This window comes from Calypte anna, chromosome 1 (assembly GCF_003957555.1).
Source record: "Calypte anna isolate BGI_N300 chromosome 1, bCalAnn1_v1.p, whole genome shotgun sequence".
NCBI lineage: Eukaryota > Metazoa > Chordata > Aves > Apodiformes > Trochilidae > Calypte > Calypte anna.
The window spans coordinates 7,758,118-7,779,956 of NC_044244.1; the positions used below are offsets into that span (position 1 = coordinate 7,758,118).

At 42.9% G+C, this 21,839-nt stretch overlaps 1 protein-coding gene across 1 annotated transcript in view; it reads left to right on the plus strand.

Moving 5' to 3' along the window:
- Positions 1-370: 370 nt before the first annotated feature.
- Positions 371-21,839, plus strand: part of KIAA1324L (KIAA1324 like) — a 97,464-nt gene continuing 75,995 nt past the window's right edge. The window contains exon 1 of the mRNA XM_030450359.1: positions 371-464. The gene's annotated coding sequence lies outside the window, so the exon portion shown is untranslated. The remainder of the gene's footprint in view (positions 465-21,839) is intronic.

Consider the following 21,839-nt stretch of genomic DNA (forward strand, 5'->3'; position numbering starts at 1 on the left):
GCACCCAGGAGTGTGCAGCCGCGCTCTCTCTCCCTACGCCGGGGCTGGACAATCCTCGGCAACATGCGCCTGCGCTGCCAGCTTGCCTTCCTCCTCCTCCTCCTCCTCCCCCTCCCGGCCCCTCCTCTCGGCTCTGTCGGTACCGGCGGGGCCGGCGGGGCCGCTGCCGTCCGTGTCAGCCCCGGGGTTATGCCCTGCGCAGGGCCAGGGGCAGCCCTACCCGCCGGCTGCCTCCCGGGCAGGGAGATCTCCGGCAGGAGCAGGGGGCGGTGAACCCCCGCCTCTTTCACCCCTTATTCCCCCGCCCCTCAGGCGGAGGGGAGCGCGGTCGCACCGCGGCGGGAGCGCGGAGGATGAGGATGCGGCGGGCCGGAGCGGAGCGGCGGTACCCGGGCAGTGCCTGGGTGTGCTGCTGGCTGCTGGGCTGGCAGGCGGCCGCCCTACAGCTACCGCCCTGCCAAGAGGTGAGATTTTCCCCATTTTTCTCTTCTTCTGGGCTTTTCCCTATCTATTGCGGGAGGGGGGAGGCACCGATCACCGATGTACTGTCTCGGGTGGAGGAAGAGGGTATCGCTTGTTGTTGCTGCTCCTCAAGGGCTGTTCGTGGGTTGATAGAGGGGTCGGACCCGCGGAGAAGAGCGCTCCACCGCCGTGTTGCCGGGGGATCTACGAAGCGGCAGACACCACCCTCCTATCCCTACCCCATCACGCGTGGAGCGACCCCTTTAGCTGCTCCCCCTTTCTTCCCCCACTCTAAGTTCTCGCTGCTCCCTCCAGTGCGTGGAAATAACGGAGCTCCCCTTCCAGAAGAGGGGGATTTGGCTGGCCTCGTTGCTCTTCTAACTACCGTGTTGAATCAGTGCAAAGGGAAGAAGAGTAGAGAGGGGGGGGAAGTGAAGCTCTCCCGAATTCCCCATGTCAGCCCGGGGTGTCCTGGTGTGGCATGGGGAGAGAAAGTTTCTGCCTTTCTCCTACTGTAAAAAGCACACGAAAGAGGAGGGAGTCGGGAGTCGGTGTCCTGGGAGCAGGGACTGCTCCTCAGAGCTGTGTGGGATGAGAGAGCTGAGGCTGCCGGACCGGGACCAGCTCTGGGCTGGCTCCGGGTGGCCCAGAAAGTCCCGGTGGAGCAGTCTCTGCTCCTGGGTTTCCATCCTCACTCCTACATACAGGAAGATCCTCTCTGTTACTTTTTAAGAGCAACTGAGTCTTTCTTGTGCTTTAAATGTATGTGTAGGGTGAGGAGGCTAGGTACCACCTTCCCAAACACGTCTCTGTGGCTGGGGTACTGCCTTAGCGAGCAGAAACCTGCAGGTGGGTCAGTCCTCTTTCTCCAACCCCTTCGAGGGTGCTCCAGGAAAAGAGCTTCCTCACTTCTCCTCCAGCAATTGCACTATTTAGCAAGAAATAATTTGTATAGCCTCTGACTGGGTTTGGGATGGGTGACTACAGCCAGGTCAGAGCACTGGGCTGGTGAAGGGTCCTGATCCATTCTAGAGGGCTACTGCTGTGTGGGACCTCCTCGGCTGGGAGTGCAGAAGTCTCCTCCCTGTGCTCAGAGGACATCTCTGAGTCTGGGCATAGTCCCCCTTTGCCTGTTGAATCACTTTCTGTCTTTCGAGTAGCAGAGCCTCAATGAGGGATCTCAGTGTTAGAACTGCAGTAGGGGATGTGTGGGATACCCAAATTGGTGACATTTCTCCTAAATGTTGGTCATCCTTAGAGCTCTAGATTTACGTAGCTGCCTTTTTTGAATTACCAATCTCCCTATTCAGCTAGTGAAGGGATACAGTACCTTCTAGAGCTGGTCTCATACTAAAGTCTTTGCTAAAAAAAAAAAAATGAACTCTGAAGATGTTTAAAGGTGACAGCTGAATCTCAGCAGAGGTACCAAAGATGTGAAGCTAGTACCTTGAGCGTTAGGTGCTCAAGGATTGCCTTGAGATGTGTGAATTTTTTTTCTGAGACCCATTTGTCTGCCCCTTTTGATTTAGACCTGAGTGCTTTTGCTGTCTTTTCAAAAGGATGGACAATGTTGTTTTACTGTAGTTTCACGTAAATACTTCTTAAAACAGAGACATCCCTCACTCACATGGTTAAAAATCTGTACGTTACTTGTGCTAATGTGTATTTGCAGACATGTGATAGTATATTCCAGGGAATATAATTACAAACATGTTTGGATGTAGGGGAAAAAAAAAAAAAAAAAAAAAAAGAGAAAGCTTGCAAAGAACAAGGGTAGCAGATTAGCTGATTTACAAAAGTAAGAACAAGTTAATGCTTCATGTAAAACATGGCTAATTCCTGACTGCTATGCATCAGTCTGAAAACTTTGACATTTGCCCTAATTCAGCCCAATTCGAGTGATCTGCTCGTATTGCCATTGAAATCCCCACAGCTGCCATTGTGATTGACCCGGTGTAGAGAGCCTCAGGCAGGGATGAAAGTGCAGTGAGAACTCTGAGCCTTTTAGAGGGGATTGCAGTCCTTTGAAGAGTTGATAATAGTCTTAAGTGTTTCATGCCCAAAAGGATTGAGAAGCACAAGGTTTAATGCACTGGCAGGTAGTTCATTTGGAATCTATAGAGGATTTTTCCTTGAGCTGCACTGTTTTGTTTCCTCCTTTCTTGACAGCTTATTTTTTCTGTCTCCTCACTGTTAAGAGAAATACAGATATCTGCCAGTTTGTGAGATTTCTGTGCCTGTACAGCACTGAGAGCAGTGGGATCTCTCTCTATGCCTGAGGTTGCATGGTGCTCTGATAACACAGATAGTAAAAATAAAAATGTATTGAAATGTCACTTTCCAGAAACCTTTTTGCCACTGTTTTTTTTCATCAGGGACTGTAGTAGTAGTTCAGCACACTGAATTTAGGAAAGACATGTTTGTGATGCAACCCAAATGTACAAGCAGCTTGAATGAATGTTCTCTTGAGTTTCTGGAGTAAATTGATACAGCCATCAGCTTCTGGCATCATCGTGTTTGGTCCAGGCTGTGATGTCCATTCACATTATGAGCTTTTGCTGAAGCAATGCCAGGAGCTGTTTGAATGTGAGTTGGATGCATCTGTAAGAGATGGAGGCAGGCTCTGGGCTTGGGTGGCTGGGGTACTCCTGGGGTGCAGGAGCTGAGGAGACCCACTGTTTTATCCTGTGCTTCTGAGGACTTGGTAGCTTGAATTAAGACAGTGGTAGGAGGGTAACTTCTTGGTAACTTCTGCTTATGCCAATGATGACCAGGGTATTAATACAAATATTTTATCTGTTGCATAAATTGTGAATTCGAATGGACCTGATGACACCCATGTTTTTCACTTAAATGGATGTTTAGCTTCCCTTTTGAGGTTTGCCCAGTTGTGAACAGATTTTGCTTTTGGGATATTTTAACTGATACGCAGCCTAAATGTGTCTTTTCTTCATGTCATTCTTTCTTTCTGTTGCTTTTGCATCTGACTCTTCTCTCACATCCCATTCAGGCAAATTGTTTGCAAAGATAGATACCAAGTATCTGACCTGCTGGCAAAAATGTTTTCTTTCATATCCTCTGCTGGACTCCCAGTTACTGCATAGATTGAGAGTGAACAGATGTGGTTTGGATACAGGTAATAAATGTGATGCTGCTACATTGAGGGTTCACCTGCCATTTCAGTAGGAAGGTAAGCCAGGTATTGAATAATAAAGTGAATAGAAAGGGTAATGCTAAATGCCTTCTGTAAGAGAAAGTATTCTTGTACCAGTCTGCTGGAAGATTTTCAGAGAAGATAAGAATGACAGAAGAAACTTATTGGGACAATGAAAAAAATCTTTTATAAAATCACTTGCAAGACAAAGCCAAGGAAATCCGAAGGAGAGAAGGGAAGCACAAACTTGAAAATGAATCAAGTACCAAGTACAGCAGATTAAATAAATTGAAATAATGTCTATTTTCACAATGAGTAAAGGTTAAAAAGTGGGATGTGTCTAAATTAAGTGTAAAGCATTTAAATTATATTACTATATAAGACACTACGTACTAAGATAAGCAGCCTGGGAAGCAAGGCGAAGTTTTATCTTTCCATGTAAAGGATGGAGAGGAGAAACATGTCAGTCTTGGGAGGATGTTATGTGAGGCAGTGTGCCTGTCATCAAACAGACATGGCAGGAAGACAGGGGGATGTCTGCTGGAAGGCATCTGGGTATCTGAACACTCCTGTGCTGTAAGCAACCTGTGGCTGCTTTGGAAAAGGGCTGGGGCCTTTGTGGATGGCTCTGCAGAGACAGCCCCTGTGCTCAAAGTTAAAAAAGTTGGAGGGATGATAGAAAAAAAAAAGGAATAAAACATGTAAGAGTGTTTTTGTGTCTTTAGTACTTTGGAACCATGAATGTTGTCTGTTCTTTTACTGGTTAATAAGAACAGAGTGATCACAGCAGAGGGTGGTGCTACCTAAGTAAGGGAATGACTTGAGGGAGGAGGAGAGGGAATAAAATGCATTAATATGCAGGGTAGAGAAAATTAATGAGATGCAAATCTTTAGGACAAAGTAGAAACAAAAAGGTTTTATGTGCACTTGAAAGGCTAAATTCTAGTGCTGTTAAAAGGTAATACTTGGTTATTTACATGTAACTGTAAACAGCCTCTAGGATGTCTTGATCTCTGGGATTCGTTTAGCCTCTGTTGGTCTTAAAATCTCTAAAGGGAATAGCTCATTCCTAAACATTTAGGAAGGAATTTTCCTTCTAAGTTTGCTCACTGTACTTATCAGTACCTTTGTCCCTTTCTCTGAAATATCTGCATTGGCTATTTTGGCAACAAAGCAGAAGGTATCTGTATCTGCTGCTGGGGTGATCCTGTGCTGTATTCCCTGATTTCTAAAATGATCTGACCCTGGAAGATCTTATGCTCTTAATTTATTAACAGTTCATCATCAGCAGAAGGGACTATAGAAAGGTTTCTAGACAGATAATATTTCTATCACCTCTTGCTATGCAGACTGATGTTGCTGAGGTAAAAAGAAAAATGTACAGCTTCCATTTGCCATGATGATGGATGGTCATAAAGATGAGGAGAGAGGAGCCAACTGCATGATGTGAAACTCTTGACTCTAAAGTCAATGGAGTAGAAACAGGTGCACAAAAAAATGAGAAAACAGGTGCTGAGACACAGGTACTACAGCAGAAAGCATCTCCTCTGCAGCATGGAGGCAGAGCAAGATGGGAGGAAGGGAGAAGCACAGAAGCAACTGGGGAGTTGTCATAATCTGACACCTGAGAAGGAGGACAAGTGCTGGTGTAAAAAATGGAAAAATCAGCCATGGTGACTTTCATGGCCACTCTTAATGATTCAAGAATAAAAAAATTAGGCTCAGTGAAAACTGCTTCACACACCATAAATTCAAAAGAGCAGACATTAAGCCAACACCAGTTTGCATTTCTTACGCCATCAAACACCACTTGGCCCTTCAGGATGAGTATTTATCATCTGTAAGAAAGACCATGATTTTATTGTTTTCTTTTCCTCCACTCTTTGTTCCTCATAGCTTGTGTAGATTTAGAGAGGGTGAGAGAAGACAGGAGCTCTGCTGAGATTCCTGGCACATCCACACCTGGCTCCCATCAGTGAGCTGGGTGCTGGAATGGGTGTATGCAGTGATTTGGGTTGTCAGCTGCCTTCTCCAGGCCACATTTCCCACCAAATGTTGGTTGGGAAAGCTTTAGCAGCTCTATTCCTTCCTTGATGCTGGGCTGCAAAAGCTGGAATTACCTGAAGGGAAATCCTTGCCTGAAAGTCTGACCCTGTGCTCAGTGAAGATGTTGGCAGGGCTCCTACTGCTTGCAGAGATTATAGGGCAGAGCTGGGGGTTACTTGCAGGGCAGTGGGCAGACCCCATCAGAGCAGCTTCCCCTAAGTCATGTGTGTAATTCTGCTAAAGGAAGCAGAAAGCACCAGTTAAAGTGCTAAAACTAAAAAAAAAGAAAAGTGGAGAACAGGTAAGGGTTGGTAACAAGAAAGGCAGCCTTGAACCCTTCATCCCTGGAGCCTTCTTCAGACTGAACAACCCCAGTTCTCTCAGCCTGTCTGCCAGACATCACCAGGTTCTGCTACTGCAAAGGTCCTGTGCTGACATCATGTATGTCCCTCTCACTCCCCCCTTAGTAATATTTGAGCTGGAATATCTGTTTAGGTTTAGGTTATGGTCTTTTTGGTCTTTTTTGTCTTCTGTTTTTCAGTCTTTTGAAAATCTCTGGTTTTGAAGAAGAAGGAATGGTTAGAATCCCCCTTTTTTTTGACAAACTTTTTGTTTGTTTGTTTGTTTGTTTAAGGAAAAAAAAGCAACTTTCAGTTACAAAACATTAGCCCTGCCTAGTAATGACCTTGTTTCAGAAGCATTGTGATGCTCACTTTTATAAATAGTGCCAGACAGTAATTGCAGTGTGCTTGGGACAAGGGCTCACAGATGATTTAAGATGATCCAGGATGACACATGCAGCCAAGCTGCCAGCTCCCCTGCATGGGTGCTGCTGAGCCTGTCACTGTGTGCTGAGTCAGAGCAAACGTGGATTTTGCTGGAAGTAACCTGCCAAAAAAAAAAAAAAAAAAAAAAAAGTGAGTATTTAGCTGGGTGAGTGGCAGAGATGATTCAGTGTTTAGTCTTTTGCAGGGTCAAAATAGTGTAGGAGGCTTTGGAACCCACCAAGCATAAGGCTGGTCCCCTCTTTTAGTTCTAGAACATGAAAATTCTGGTTGGCTACAGCTACCTTGGATTTGCTGTGAGATAATAGCAAGTGAATTGCATTTCCTGATGTAGGAAAAAGAAAATGAGAGGTGTATGTGAGTTGAAGGTGTGAATGAACTGGATTGTTGCTCTCCATCATAGAGGTCTGTGCTCTGGCTTCAGAGATGCAAGTGCCCTCTCTGCAGTGAGAGGGATATTTGCTGGCTTTAAGATATGTTTTCAATGAGGAAAAAATAATATCAAATGACAGGCTATTCCCAGCTAGAAAATGTATTTGACAGAGAATTTTTCCTGCTACAAAGAAAGGGCACTCATCCTATTTCCCCTTGCTGATGTGGCATTAACCTTGCTTATCTCATAGTGCTTTATGGTAAAGAAGCACAACACATCACTTAGGTGCTTTATGCTGATATTTGAAGATTACTGGAAAGTACCTACAAAAAATGTTTGGAGCTTTATTATTTGGTGATGAAAATTCTGGCAAGCTCAATTTTCATTTAGATTTTTTTTCCAACCTAGAGGTACAAATATTTTCCAGGAATAATCCTCAGGAAAGTGGTTCAGGGTGTTTGGGATCAGTGAAAAGGAGGTGCCCATCCTTCCAAGTACAGGAGCATCAGGAGAAGAGATTCATGTAAGCATGGGGAGATGGTCCATGACAGTGGGCAGATCCCTGGACCTCCTCTGATTACCAGGGCAGATGCAGCCAAGAGAGCCAATTTCTGTAAAATAATTTCCAGTGGGGGTTGCTGATGTGAATTTTATAATCCAATACGATGAAAAAAGCTTCAGGGGAAAGGGTGAACTTCCCTCTGAGGTTGTGATTGACCTAAACATGCTTAGAGTTATTTTTCATGTAATGAATGTGGTCAGAAAGTGGAAATGCATCAGATAATCAAGTTAGAGGAAGAGGCTATGGGGAGTGCAAAACCTGGAGGTTCTATTAACTTAATTGCTGCTGGCTTGATAAAGTACAGTATAAATTAAACAGTAGATGAATCAGTGTCTAAGTTGATCATAATGTCCCAGAAAACTAAAATGCACTGAGGGGGCAACTTTTAGCAGCAAACTCAAGGGTAAAGGTGGTTTAGATCTCAGCTGTTGACTCTTAAAGTGTTAATTTCTTACAGGGTTCCTTGTGGCGTGTGAAATCCTTCTGGTTTTGTACTTACTCTCTGAAGTTTCTCATAGGAAGATTTTAACCCAGGCTGCCCATGTGTTATACACACGTTGGGCTGGTGAAACATCTTTTGAGAGACGTATGTCAGAAATGGATGATTTCCCATCTTTCCCAGGCTTTTATATCCATGGCTCCCTCCTGCTGGCAGGTCAACAGTGCTGATCAAACACTGCTTGTTTCTGGCTTGCTGCTTTTTATCTCCAGCTCTGTGGTTCCTTAAAGCAAACGAAGAAAGAGAAAGATTTCCCAAGACAGTTCTTTTCTTCTCTCTTTTGTTTGGTCTTATTTCATCCAATTTAAAAAAAAAATTCAGACTTCTTTTGAGAGGTAAGAAGCAGAGGGGCTAACCAGACTCCTTTATAGCAGGATTTATGCTTGCAGAGAGGGAATATGAGCTGACGTGCATCATGAGGGTGCTGGGGTGAGGCTGCTGGGTGGAATTGGAGCAGATGAATGATTTGGCCCTTCATGCTGCACCTTTGTTGGCAATCCCTGCCCTGCAGAGCTGCTGCTGAGCAGCTTGTCTTGCCTTGTGATGCACGTCAGGTGTCCTGCTTAGGGAGGTAATGGCTCCCTTAGAGCTGCTCAAGCAGCTGCTGGACCCTGGCCAACTCTCTCCTCTTGCAGAAGACCAGACAGGGTGGTACTGTCAATTAACTCATGTATGCTGAATCCTTTTTTTTTTTTTTAAATGGCTTGAAGTCCTCTGTGTTAGCCTCTGGATAGCAAGAGGCAGGGGATCCAGAGGTGTTGCTCAATGGTGCACTAAGGCAACGTGTCCTGTTCATGTTCATGTCAAGGCATTCTTCTAGGGATGCACAAATAGTTCAGCACTGAGCCTTGCACCATTACTGAAACAGCTGTGATCACATTCACACTAGCTAATAGGAGCTGTAATGGAAAAAAGAATCAATTCCTATATCTTCTTGTTTTGCAGTATTTTTAAAGTCCTACTTAAATGCTTGCTTGCGTTCTCTGAAGAGGCATTGCTTTTTAGTTCCACCTTTTAAATTAAAATAAAAAAGAAGCAGGTTGGCAGCATTGCCCTCTCTCATACTCTCCTGATGTCTTGAACTGTTTTGCTAAATAAAGGAAAAGATTGCCTAAAAGACTCATCATGGGTTTGTGAAGGGATTGCACTTTTCATTGAAAAAAAGGGGAAAAGAAAAGGTAGGTTAATTCCTTAGTAATTGGAGAGAAGAATTTGAAAATGCAAACCTTGAAAAGTGAGAATCTGGAAAGTTAAACCAGCTGGAGCTAAATTGCATGGTGTTTTGAGGTCTTGTGGTGCTTAAATGGATCATATGAGTTTGATGGGCTGGAAGCAATGATGCCTGAGGTTTTGGGAGGTTTTATCTGACTGTTACTGAAAGCAGAATTTGGTTAACAAACTTTGCCATTATTCAACTTTAGCATTTACACTGTAGACACTCTGATGGGGAAGCCCAGGGATACCTCACTGGCCAACCCACACGCTGCAGATAAAAGGAATTATTGTGCAGTGTCCTTTCTTTGGCAGTCTCTAGCCTGCTAAACATGATAGGCCCAAAAAGGTTTGGTCCTCAAACTGTCCAGATCACCCCCAGGTTTGCTGATGTGCTCCCTGTCCTGGATCTGCCCATGGGATGGGATGGGCAGTGGAAGCTGTGAATGAACTCCCACAGTAGTTCTTCAGTTGGACAACAAAAGGACAGTTTTGTCATGGGGTTGCTATAGATGGGGACAGTTTCTTGGATACTGTAGGGCATGTAGCAAGGCATGTGGTACACATGTAGTCCATCAGGACAGCAAAAAAAAAAAAAAAAAAAAAAGTGTGAACAGAAAACTTGCACAATGATCCATGTGTAGCCCAAGCATGAGATCCTGGTGTTGTGGAAGTAGCTGAGCACTGGGCAAAATCAGCATTTCATACCATGAATAGGACTTATCTCACTTTTAACTGTACAAGTTAAAAGGCTTCTGGTCTGACCTAAGTGTAGAGTTGTCAAGACAGAAAAAATCATCCTTCAAGACTAATTTTTCCCATCCTGAAAGCGTAGTGTGATTTTTCTGCTGGATGTGCCCATTTTCTTCCACTGACAATGCAAGGACTCTGGCTTATGTCAGGTAGATGCTCAGCTTTTAGTTACCTAAAGTGAAATAAAATCAATCTGTGCCCATCAGTGGGATTAATCTTCACTGCTGCTGAGTTTTATTTGCTGTTACACAAGCCATGAGGCTGCTATGCAGCATCTCTGTGAGCTGCAAGGGTGAAGGAGTTTTACTGAGACTGGGACATGGTGGAGCTGGGTCTCTGCAATGACCCAGATACACTGGAGAAGGGACCTAAATCTTTGCCTCTGAGCTGCTGGATTCAAGTGGAAACACAGCAGGAGCACAGCCTGGGCCCTTAGATCTGGAGAGCTATTTGTGAGGGAAGAGTTTTCTTGTTTTGCCTGCAGTTTCCTACCAAAGGTGTGTGTGTTATCTCACACACAGCCCCTTCCTGTCCAGAGAATGATTAACACCAAGCTCATGCCAGTGTTAATTTCTGTCCATGATATATACACGATTAAACCTACCATGTAAACTTGCATGTAATGATCAGCTTGTAATTTATTGCAAGTGTTTGTCAAATGGGCTGGATCTAGTATTTGGATTTAATTTCCCAGTAGGAAAAAGGGGGGTGGGGGGGTGATCAATTTATGCTTGCTTACAATGTGCGTGACTGCATTACCCGGGCAGGAAACCCAGCTATGAATGCATTTCTTTCTTCATCTTGTAGACTGGATCATATCTTGTGGGCACAATCAATAGCAAATGACAGCTGAGGAACTGTGCATGAGCAAAAAACTCTCTTCTCTTGTTCTGCTTTTTCCCTGCTCCTGGGCTGATGAGTCAGTGCTGATTGATTTGACTGATACAGCCCTTTTGATAAGGCATTGCTCTGCCCTTTGAAGAGGGTTTAATGGTGCTGCAGCCAAAGCTCTGCCTACTGCTAGCACTCCCCAGGCTCATTCTCATACCCCAACCCAGCCTTGGTCCTATGTGACAGGGAAGCTTGTAGCTCCAGGCACCAGAGATGCTAACAAATTCGGATTTGTGGCTGCCTGAAAAGCTGCCTTAGCCCTATAGGTTAATCTAGACTTCAGAAAGAGTGTGCACTTAGCAAGGCTTGGTTAAAGTTTTATACTGGAGATAATTTTATCTGGGGTTAGCAGCATGCATACACAGAATGTATGCTAGGACTCTGCTGAATGCAGTTGGTGGCTGAGTTAAAGCTAAGGTACATTTTCACCATCATTTACTTAGGTCAGGATGCCTTGGACTGCCAGTTTGGTTTTATTTATTAGTTATTCTTTCAGTGGAAATGGACCCTGTGGGCTTGGAGGCAACCCAAGAGGGTAATATTTAATGAGGCTTCCTCATAAGAATATACAATTACATATTTTTCTTGTCAGGCTGTGATTTAAGGCCTTGCTTTGTTCAATGAAAAGTGTTATTTCAGACATACAATACAGTTAAGTACTCACAAAGGGCATGGTCCTTTCTTGACATAAGTGGTTGCAAGTCAGGCTGATGTTCCTGAGCTAAACCTCTAAAATATGACCTCTTTCTGATGTTACAGGTGTAATCAGTCTCTTTTTCGTATTTTTCCCTCAAAAAAAAAAAAAAAAAAAAAAAAGAATAGTCATAAAAACATGGAGCATTCCCAAAGTTAAATATTGAAGATTCAGCTAAAAACCATAAAAAATGTCTTATTTGCTATGAGTTGCTTTTTTGTTTTTTCCTGTTTGAAAATATTCAGCCATCTGGTCAGCAAACAAATAAAATGCTTCACAAAATTGGCAGTAAAGTATACAGTGAGAAGCAACTAATGAGAGGAAGAAAAGGTTCTCTGTATTTCTGTAGTCGGGTGGGCTTTTGTTTTGCAATTTTTTTCCTCACACAGAACACTCCCAAGTTAAATTCATATTTGTGAAAAGCAGAATCTGGTCCTGATCTTCATGGAAGTAAATGCAGCTTTGGTAAAGCCTGAAGTCAATAAAAATATTTCTCTTTTTACTTCCCTCCAAGGATTAATTAGGCTCAGTGGAAGAAGCACACCTTCTCCTCATTATCAGCATCCTTATTTTGTAATATTATATATGAGTGTAACAAAATCCTGGTTATAAACATATTTTCTGTCAATGTGACCTCTTTGGTTAAAATTCTATTGCGAGGAAATTATGGTGCAAATAATTTATACTGACAGAAAAATGACTAAAACCTGTAACTCTTGTCTCTCTTCTTTTGGGAACTATATATATTGGTAGAGGAGCCTTTGTTTGGGATAACCCCTTCCACTTTGAAGGTTTATTTCAGGATATCTCTCCTTGGATGTACCTAAAACTCAGCCTCTGAGGGAGCCAGGGTCTGAAAAGGAAAAGTTGAGCTCAGAAGTCAACCAGGCTCATCGATTCTGATGGCTTGAGTGAGAAGCACCGCAGGAGCACCCAGGCCTGGGTCAACAGTGACAAGGAAATGAGGGCTGGGTCTTTTCCCAGCTGCACCCTGCTCCTGCCCTTTCCGAGCCAAACAGATAGTGGAAATTTTTTCAGTTAGTGACATTTCTCAAGAAGAAATGGAAATGTGGAGCAAATGCATTTGGGAGGAAATTGTAGAGGAGATGACAGGGCAGAAAAATGATAGATCTGATGAAAGAGCATCACTCAGACTTCCCTCTAATAACAGCGTTGTTTCTTTTCTAATATTTTGCTGCTGCCTGGTATGATATGAAAAGCTCCCACACCTAATGGAAAGTGATAAACAACAGCAGAGGGGCAGGAGGGAAGCTTTGCAGAACACTTGTACATGTCCCTGGCTTTAAGCACATGAATAATTCCACTGAAGTGGGAAAACCAGTGCCAATAAAGTTCATGCTTAAATACCGTGCTGGGTCAGGGGGAGGAAATTCTGTAAATAGATGGGGTGAACACTTTGACATAATTGAGATATATTATTGAATTTAAACATTTCACTTCCAGTAAAATGAAGAGAGGTGGCAGTACTGAAAAATGCATCGACTGGTGCTCTTTAAAAATATTTCAATGTTAAGTTGGTTTGGTGCTTATTTCTTGCTGTCTTTTGTGGGTTTTCATAAAAATGCTATTTTTATTCTGTATACATTTGGTGGAATTTTAAAGACTGACTGTTGTCCTTTTATATGGATTTTAAAATTGGTGTAGCAAATTGCACAAGGTGATGCCATGGGACTGACTCTACTGCTGTAGAGGAAATGCAATTAAATGGCCCACATTGATTCCTCAGGTGATTATTTTTGGCTGTAGTTCAAGTCCTCACTGGATTAAAGTGGACAACTTGTAAAATTGTATTACCTTTATACTGCTCCACAGGAACCTGCCAGAAGCCTGTGAGCATGAGATGGGTGGTTTGGCAATAGTTTGTGAATTGAATCCTTGAAGATGTATCTTCCCTGTGGATATTATAGCAGCAAAATTTCAAATTGGTTCAGATCAGTGGCTTGGTGTAGTATTGGCCACAGGGAAGGAGATGGGCAGGTTCTAGGATGCACTTGCACGTGCCCAAAAATGCTTATGTTGCACTAAATGGTTTACTCAGATTGGAGGAGCCTTGTAGATAAATATGCTATAATATTTGTCTTAATGTTTGCTCCATCTGTCTCATTTTTCTCAAATACACAGAGGTATTTTCCCCACTAAAATTATTGACTCAGGTCCTCATCTGAGGTAAATTATTTTACACTATGCATCTGTTTTATGCCTAATGTAGTTCTAGTTTATTGACTTTACACTGTCTCAGAAGCACCTGAAGTGGGGTTTTTGATGTATCCTTTATTCTGGGATTATAAAAAGGGACCCAAATTTGTCATTGTGTCTTGCATCTTATAAAGAAAGGATGTAACAAAGCATTTCAAGGAGTGGGTTTACTTGGCTGGTGCTTGAGGAACTTCTGCAATTGGGTGCAGTGTTGGTGTAGGGGTTCAGAAGGAGGACAAAGGGCAGACATAAAACCAAAAAAGTTGTCTTAGGGGATGGAAAACTGAGTGTCCAGGGAAAGTAGGGGAAAACTTGCACATCTGTTGAGTGGAGGCTTCCTAGGGCTGAGATCTGCCTTGAAGCAGCTGTCTCATCTGGTTGCTGTCCATCTCTGGTCTGAAACCTCCTGATAGCCTTGACTCCCTCACATAAAAAAGCTCAGCAGTTTTCCCTGTGGCTTTAATATATGTGCTGGGATGCTGCAGGTTCCTTAGGTAATTGCCTTTTAGGACTTTTCTTCTTGGCTGTTAAATAGTTATACCCTGAACTCTTTTTGTGCAGATTGCATTGTGAATAGGCAAGAGTCAGCAACATCTATACTCAACCCCCCCCATATCTCTGCTTTTCATTTACAAGGCTTAAGCCTTGAATAGCTGGGAATAAAACATCAAGGTTGAAAAGGAGGAGGAATGAATAAAATCCAGCATATTAAAGGTTATAATTAGAACTCTGATCAGCTTCAATACTGTCAAGCCTTCTCAACTGTAATAAGTGTGTAGCTCTGAATAAAAAAGCCTAACCATATTTGCAGTGAAACATGAATCTTGTTCTTGGAGAATGCTCTGGCTTATTACACAGTGTGTGTGCATTGGAGTCTGGTGCTCTGAGATCCCGTGGGTGGGTTTATCTGCTGTCCATATGCACACCGTGTTTGCATAAGAGATGCTGTATGGGGGATGTCTGTGAATAATGGGCAATAAAATTTACTTTCCTGAAAACAAGGCATGGTTTGTGTGCACGGAAGTGACCCTGTGCAAACAGTTCTCTGTTGATCTGGTAGTGCTGCTCTGTGAGTGGGGTAGAGAGCAAGCAAGGGGCACCCATCCAGCTGGGGACTGGGGCATTCTGATGGCAGTGCAGCACCAAGGCCATGCCTGAGCACCTGGCATCTCTGAGCACTTTGGGGAACAGCTTTCACTACTACCCAAAGCTTTCTTTGCCACGGGTGTCATCATGTGGGTGGGTAGACAACATGGACATCAGCTGAAGCTGTTGGCTGAAGCAGGATGTGGAAACTCCTCACAGATTTAGTCAATCGTTCCCTTTGCAAAGCTGCTCCTTGCATTGTGCTCTGACTGTTAAATGGCAAACAATAAAACAAGGGGATTTAGTGAGCTTTCTGCTTTATGGCTCTGTATGTACAAATTTATGTCAGTGGGGGAAGGAAAACGCTATAAAATCAGAAGTATGAGGCACTACACCTCTTTTTACCTTCTTTTTTTGATATAAAAGAGAGAGATAGGGGATAGATTTCCAGATGCTAACAAAGCAAATACTTAATCTATGGGTAGAATGCTTAAATATTGATAGTAAAAGCTGTAGCCCCTTAATTTTGTTTTTTATGAGCCTGCATAGGATTGTGAATTCTGGCATTAAAGTTGATGGTTTTTCCTTAAGCCTAACGTATCTGTTAATGCTTGATCTTTCAAGATACTTAGCTTCAGTATTGCAGGTTTAAACCCTGAGAGCCTACCTCAGCAAGGTTTTTAAGGGATTTTTTTTTGGGTTGAAGTGAAGATGTGCCCAGTACCACTGTGACCCCATTCTCTGCTATCAACTCACACATGCAGTGACCTGAAAACCTTTTGCCACAAAAAAGAACAAGTGAAAAAAAAGGTATTTAAAAATAACTTCTATTGAATATTGAAATAGAGCTTTTGGTTTGGAAGAGGTAACCTCAGGAAAAGGCATTATCATTGAAAAGCCTTAAAACACTGGGGTCTGGTAACTCCTGCAAAACTTGATTTTTGATGGGTGGAAGCAAAGTGAGATGGGGCAGTGGGGTGAATCACAGCTTTGCTGTCACAGATAGTGAAAGTATTACTGAAACTATTTAGCCAGTTGCTTGTTTATTGAACTTAAACTATTATACATGCATTTAAATGCTTGTGGTCAGTGAGACTCTTAGAAAAAACCCACAACTCAAAAAGCAGCCCTTCATGGACAGCTCTAAAACTGAAAGATTTTCTTGTCATGAATAGTTAAAAACAGTTTCCATGTACAGATTGGAATAAAAAAAACGTGATTCTCAGTTTGACAAATTAACTTGGCTGTAAATATAAGAAGAAAATTATAAAAACTCATATAAAGCTTATTGCAGTTAGTGGAAAAAATACCTTTTTATGGACTGGATTAAATCTGTCTAAATATGACTGCTGGATGACTCTGTAACATTAGGACAGTGAAGATAAATTTCTATTTATGTTCTTCAGTTTTCTCTTTCATCTTACTGTTTTTTTTCAGAAGATTTAGGAGCTCACTGAAAAAAATATGATTTCCTAATCACCCTTGTCTAAGATATTTTTGAGAAGCAGTGGAGGTTGGCAGGTGAATCTCTTAGATTTTGAGAATGAAATGTTTAAACCCCAAAACTCAAGCCCTGAGTTTTTTGGGTTCATCAGAAATGTTCTCTTGATCACTGGGAGAGCCTGGCAGCCTGGAGAGACACCTGGATCAAAGTGGGGTTCTCCACCTTTCTGCTGACACTTGCCTTGATGTAAATCTTAATTTTTGTGTCAGACTTCTAAGTCTCTGATACAGCCTTGTAGGAAATTTGGGTGTCATAGGAGAAAAACACTGAGAAGCAGGGAAGTCTTGAGTTCTCCTTCCAAGCTGTGGAGCCCAATGGTTTGAAGGTGCCTGACCACAGCCCTTCTGGAGGCTGGACCCAGGTACTGACATGGATGTAATGTCACCTTCAAACTTGCCCAATTTCTGGTCTTGTTTGTAACTTGCTAGTGGGAAATGTGGCCCTTTATCCAGTGTTGCTCTTCAGGACATTTTTGTGTTTCATCACCTGGCTCAGCAGTCTCTCATCCCTCCTGCGCTTCAGACAAAGGAGCTTGATGGCTGTGGTGAAGAAAGGGAAGTGATGTGATCAGAGGAATCATGAGGAGTTTTCCTTTGGTTGTGGAGTTAATTTCAACTTTTATAATGACACTGAAGAACTCCCTGAGAAGGAAGAGTGGTCATCTGAGATGAGGCCACACTATGGGGTAATTAAGGTGTGAAGCAAGCTTTCAAATAAGTGCTTGAAAGGTCAACCTCTTCTGCCTGCTGAGAGTGAAATCATCAGGTTTTCTATTAAAGAAAACCCCAATCTTAATTAACATGTGCAAACAGCATGATTTTTTAAGAATATGAGTTGTTTGGCTTCTTTAATATGTGAAATGGAGTGGGATTCATCCCTGAGTAGTGCCTCTCTGCTGGGCAACACTTTCATCTCCAACCTGCATCCCACCCTGTCTCAGACTAAGTCCACCCTCCAGCTGTGCTTATTGACCACACCAGAAGTCTCACCACACATATGGCTGAAATTGGATAAGAAGGATCCATCTCTCTTCTGCTAGTGTTCATCCAGCAAGGATGATGGACAGTGGGAGAGCTGGAGAACTGGAGAAGTTGTGCCTTGGTGTTGTACAAAGGCTGTGATGTGTGGGGCACTCTGTGGGTACATTCAAGAGCATTCTTTGACTCCTGGAGAGCTGAAACTGAAACCTGGTGTGTTGTGAATGGACATGAGGCTTGTCCCCTGGCTCTGTCCTGTCACTGAATGGTGAAGTTGCCATCTCATGTTGAAGGATTTAATATTTGCTTTCCAAGAGCTCTTGTGCCAGAGACTGCCAGTGACACACTCCTGGGAAGAAAACTGAGAAGTGAGAGTGAGCCAGAATGAATTCATTTTCATTGAGGTTAATTTTCAATGGGGGAAGGCACTGAACTCTCTTTTGGGCTCTTTTAACGTTTGTAGAGCTTTATGAGGATGAAAGGCTGTGTAAATGCTTGGTGTCATGGCTCACAGAGACAGCAGATGATGTGCTGCTACCCTGTAGTAAGCTGATGTGCCACTGACAAGCCTGTTATGAGTAAGGTCTGGCTGTGGTTTATGGCATTCAGAACCTTTTTTACAAAGTGTGAAGTGTTTTAAAGGATTTTGTGGAAAAATTGTGGCAAAATGATCACTCCATTTTCTTTTTTTCCACACAAAAAACAATACTAGTGTCAGAGTAACTGATCCCCTCCAAAACAGTTACAATCAAATCTAATGTGGTAATTAGATTGCAAAACCTTTTGAGAAAGGTCTTCTGGATTAGGAAGATCAAGACCCTGAGTGGTTTAAGCTTTACAACTAGATGAGTGTGTGTCAGAAATACATAGGGTTGGTGCTGGCAGTCCTGAAAGGCAACTTCAGGTTAGCAAAGGTTAGTGAAATATTAGATGTATTCTAGGGATTGGAAAGAAGGTAAATTAAATGTGTGGGGGAACACTGACAAGTGACAACTGGGTACATCATGTGCTGGCAGAAGGAGGGGACTTACAGAAGGGAGAGATGGGGTAATGTTGCCCATTGTAGAAGCTGAAGTGCTCTCTCATTCTGGGGACTAGCTGGCTGGAGGCTGGCTGGGCTGTTTTTTCCAACCAATTATATAAATTTATATAATGAACTAAGTGATATTATATCATATCTTAAAAAAAAAAAATGTCATACAAATAGGTTACTAGTTCATGTGCTTCTAACTGGGCAGATCCTTGTGTTTTCTCACTCTAAAGCTTCTCTGTATTAATCCAACAGATGCTGTTGGGTATCAAAGCAGTAGCTGTTGTAGAAAGGATTGTGACAAGGATTGTGACAAGCTCGTGGCTTCCAGCTGTACTGGCTGGAAAGGGCATCTCCACCTCCTTGCCAACTCTCTCACTCTTGAGGTTAAGATGTGGGAAGGCTGTGTTGCTCAGTGCTGCAAGTGAAGGAGGGATTTCATGAGCTGGTGGTTATTCTGCGGGGAGAGAGGTGAAAAGGGATGAGCTGGGGTGAGTGGTAGGTGGGGAGAGTATTACCTGGGACGTGCAAAACACCATGGGTGATCATAGGGTTTAAGAGCAGAAAGTCTTTGTCAAAAGGAAGATCTGTGTCATTGCTGCTGACCAATATTAATGGAGTCACAGTCAGAGTTAATTTAAAAAATCACCAATGAATTTTGGTGCTATTGGAGAAAAGACTTAAATGATTGTAGACTTAACTGTGGAAGCAGTTCTTGGCTGTCTGTGGTGCATATATGGAGACCCCATCCTGCAATACTCCAGTGCCTCACAGTAAGCAGTATCTAATCTCTTGCAGTGGCTCTGGAGCAGATCTGATTCTTTTATGTCTATGCAGTTGAAATTCAGAGAGATTTCTTCCTATTTGTTTCTGAAAAATGGCCATCTCATCCCTCTGCATAGTGATATTCCCATTTTCCTGGGCTGGGCTGGTGCAATGTGGTACCATTGGGTTCCTCCTTGCAGCTCTCCACCTGCCCATGTGATGAGTAGAACCAGCCATGGCCCCTCTCCTTCTCCTGCCTGCAAAGCTACATCTTCTCAACACAGTGTCAGAAAAAGATTTGGAGTTTTCTCAGGGCCTTTGATTTGGCTTGGTCATGGTGGATTTCTTAATGATAGAAAAAACCCCAAAACCCTGTGTTTTTTCCCCTCATCTTCAGGGGTCTTGCAAAGGGTTTGATGTTCTGGTTTGGTTTCCATTGAAACAAGTGGAATCTCTGCTACTGATTGAAGGGAGAGTGGACTTAGTCTGGTGTTTTAGAGTCTCATCCTTGTTTTTTCATCAGTTGTAATGTGTCCTTAAGGTTTCTGAAACTATAGTGTCAAAAGTCTGCGTCCAGGTGAGAGTCTGGGTGGGAGCTATAAAATTGGGCCTTAGAGAAAGGTTTGTCTGGTGGTGATGAGACTGAGCTTTGTACTCCCCAATGGCCTGGAACCTCCTGCAGTCAACAGGCAAAGGTACCAAGAGGTACAGGCAAAGATGGTCAATATTTGGCTTGTAAGTCTAAGCCAAGTATCTTGTGGAAAGTTTTCAGTCTCACAAGACACTTGAATCCTGTTAAAAATATTACTGTGTTATTTTCCATTTGAATGAAGCCCTAAACTACTTCTGTCCCCATCCTATCTGGTTTTAGGACAAATTCTGAATTCTTTCAGAGTCATCTATTTTGAATTCAAAGAGATTTTAATTTTTGCCTTCAGAGTGAAGCAAATAAACCTGACTGGAGTTCTTAGGGAAATCCTGAGTGACTGAAACTTCTTCAAAGCTTGGATTTTAGTTACATTTCATTGCATTGTTGAATTTTAGCTTCAGCCATGCAAATATCTCCATGATTAAAATTAAACTCTGTGCTGGGACCTGATGGATGGCATCTCCTCACCACTCTCCTACCATCCTGGTGCTATGCCATGGACACATGCTCTGCCCCAGGTACCATCATCACCTTTGGTATGTGGAGGAGCAGTTTTGTGCCAGTGCCCCTCAGTCCCCAAGGTTTGGGTATTCCCATCACCTCATGGGACTTGTTAAGAAAAGCACATGACAGTTTATGTGCTTGGGGGCTACCTGAACACCTCATTTGGGTTGGAAGATCTTTATGTTTTCTGAGTCCTCCAGCTAAGGGGAGAGGTAGTAATTCTGTACCTTGCACCTCCTCATTAGAGGATTAATTAGCTCTGCCTTTAAGATAATGTTGACAGCCTTGAGGGTTTAGTCTCTAATTATTATGACCTCTTTGTTTTATCTCAAATGTTTCACCTTTATAATTGGGTAGCATTTTCCTGCCTTTGGGCAATTTCAGTGTCAAAGTTGTTATTTTCACTCAATGTTATGGCCTGATATAATTTCTCCCTCTAAATCTACAAAAGGGGAAAATTGACATCTCAGTTTCTCAGCCTCCTACGCAGAGTAGCACAGTATTTGCCTTTTATTCCCAGAGTAGCAGAGTTAGTTAACAGTGGTAAGATCTGGTCCTGTTTTCTGTTACTGGAAAAGTAATAAAAATCAAATGATAGAGGAAATTGCTTGCTTGTTGTTATTTTGCCTTTAGGATTAAGTGATGTGCTACTGAAACTAGAAACTTGATGATGGCTGATTCTCTCTGTTATTGGATGTTGCCTTTTGAAACAGTTTCTAGGTCTTTGAGCTAATTATTTTGAGGAAATATGATGGTACTTGAGTGTTCCCTCTCTTCCCTATGCTGGCATGGCCTATGAGGAGGGAGAGGACTTAAAAAAAGTCCAGTATAAATGCTGACCCAGTCTGAGTAAATTAAGAAGGATCTGGAATTACTGATAGGAGTGTTGGACTCCATAATCCAAGCAGGAATAAGCATTCAAATAATTGCTTTGTGTGGATGCTTAGTGAATCCATTCACCACGAATTCATAGTGAAATTTTAAATATGCCTTTTGGTGGCTAACCCTGAATTACTGCATTAACAACTTTCCAATCAGTAAGGCTAGATAAAATGGTGTTAAAATATGTTAGCAGTTTATTAGTAACATTTCTTAGGAACAAGGCTGCTCTCTCTCAATTGCCTTGGAAGGTCCCTGTGATGTTTTTGGCTTTGCTCCAGCTCCCTCTGATGCTGAAGGTTCTCTCCTTCTGGACCTGACTTGGTGTTGTGTCCAGGCATCTGCAGCCACGTGGACACATGAGCTGCCATGGGGATTTCCAGGGCAGTGGGGATGATTCAGACCACTAAATGTCCAGGGGACCTCAAGCTCCCAGCGTGAGAGGCATAATTGGGGTCTGCACCCGAATTTTCTAAGGTCATTGGTGTATGGTTTGGGTTTTGCAACTCTTTGTTTTCTTTGACTGTAGATAATGGATGGGGATGAAACATGTATAATTGGCTGGAAGTTAAGCAGCCTATACACAACTGGGCCTTGCTTCTGAGTTTTCCATCTTTCCAACAGTGAGGCATAACACAGAATGCTGCAGCCCTTAATTATGGGTGTATCAGGACATCAGCAAACCCTGGTGTGCCTGTGTACTTACAGCTCGTAATATCTGTGTCCTAGAAAAGACCTTCTAGAGAGGATGCTTTAAAGCTATTTACAATGGAGGAATTTAAGTGGGAGGCTCAGTG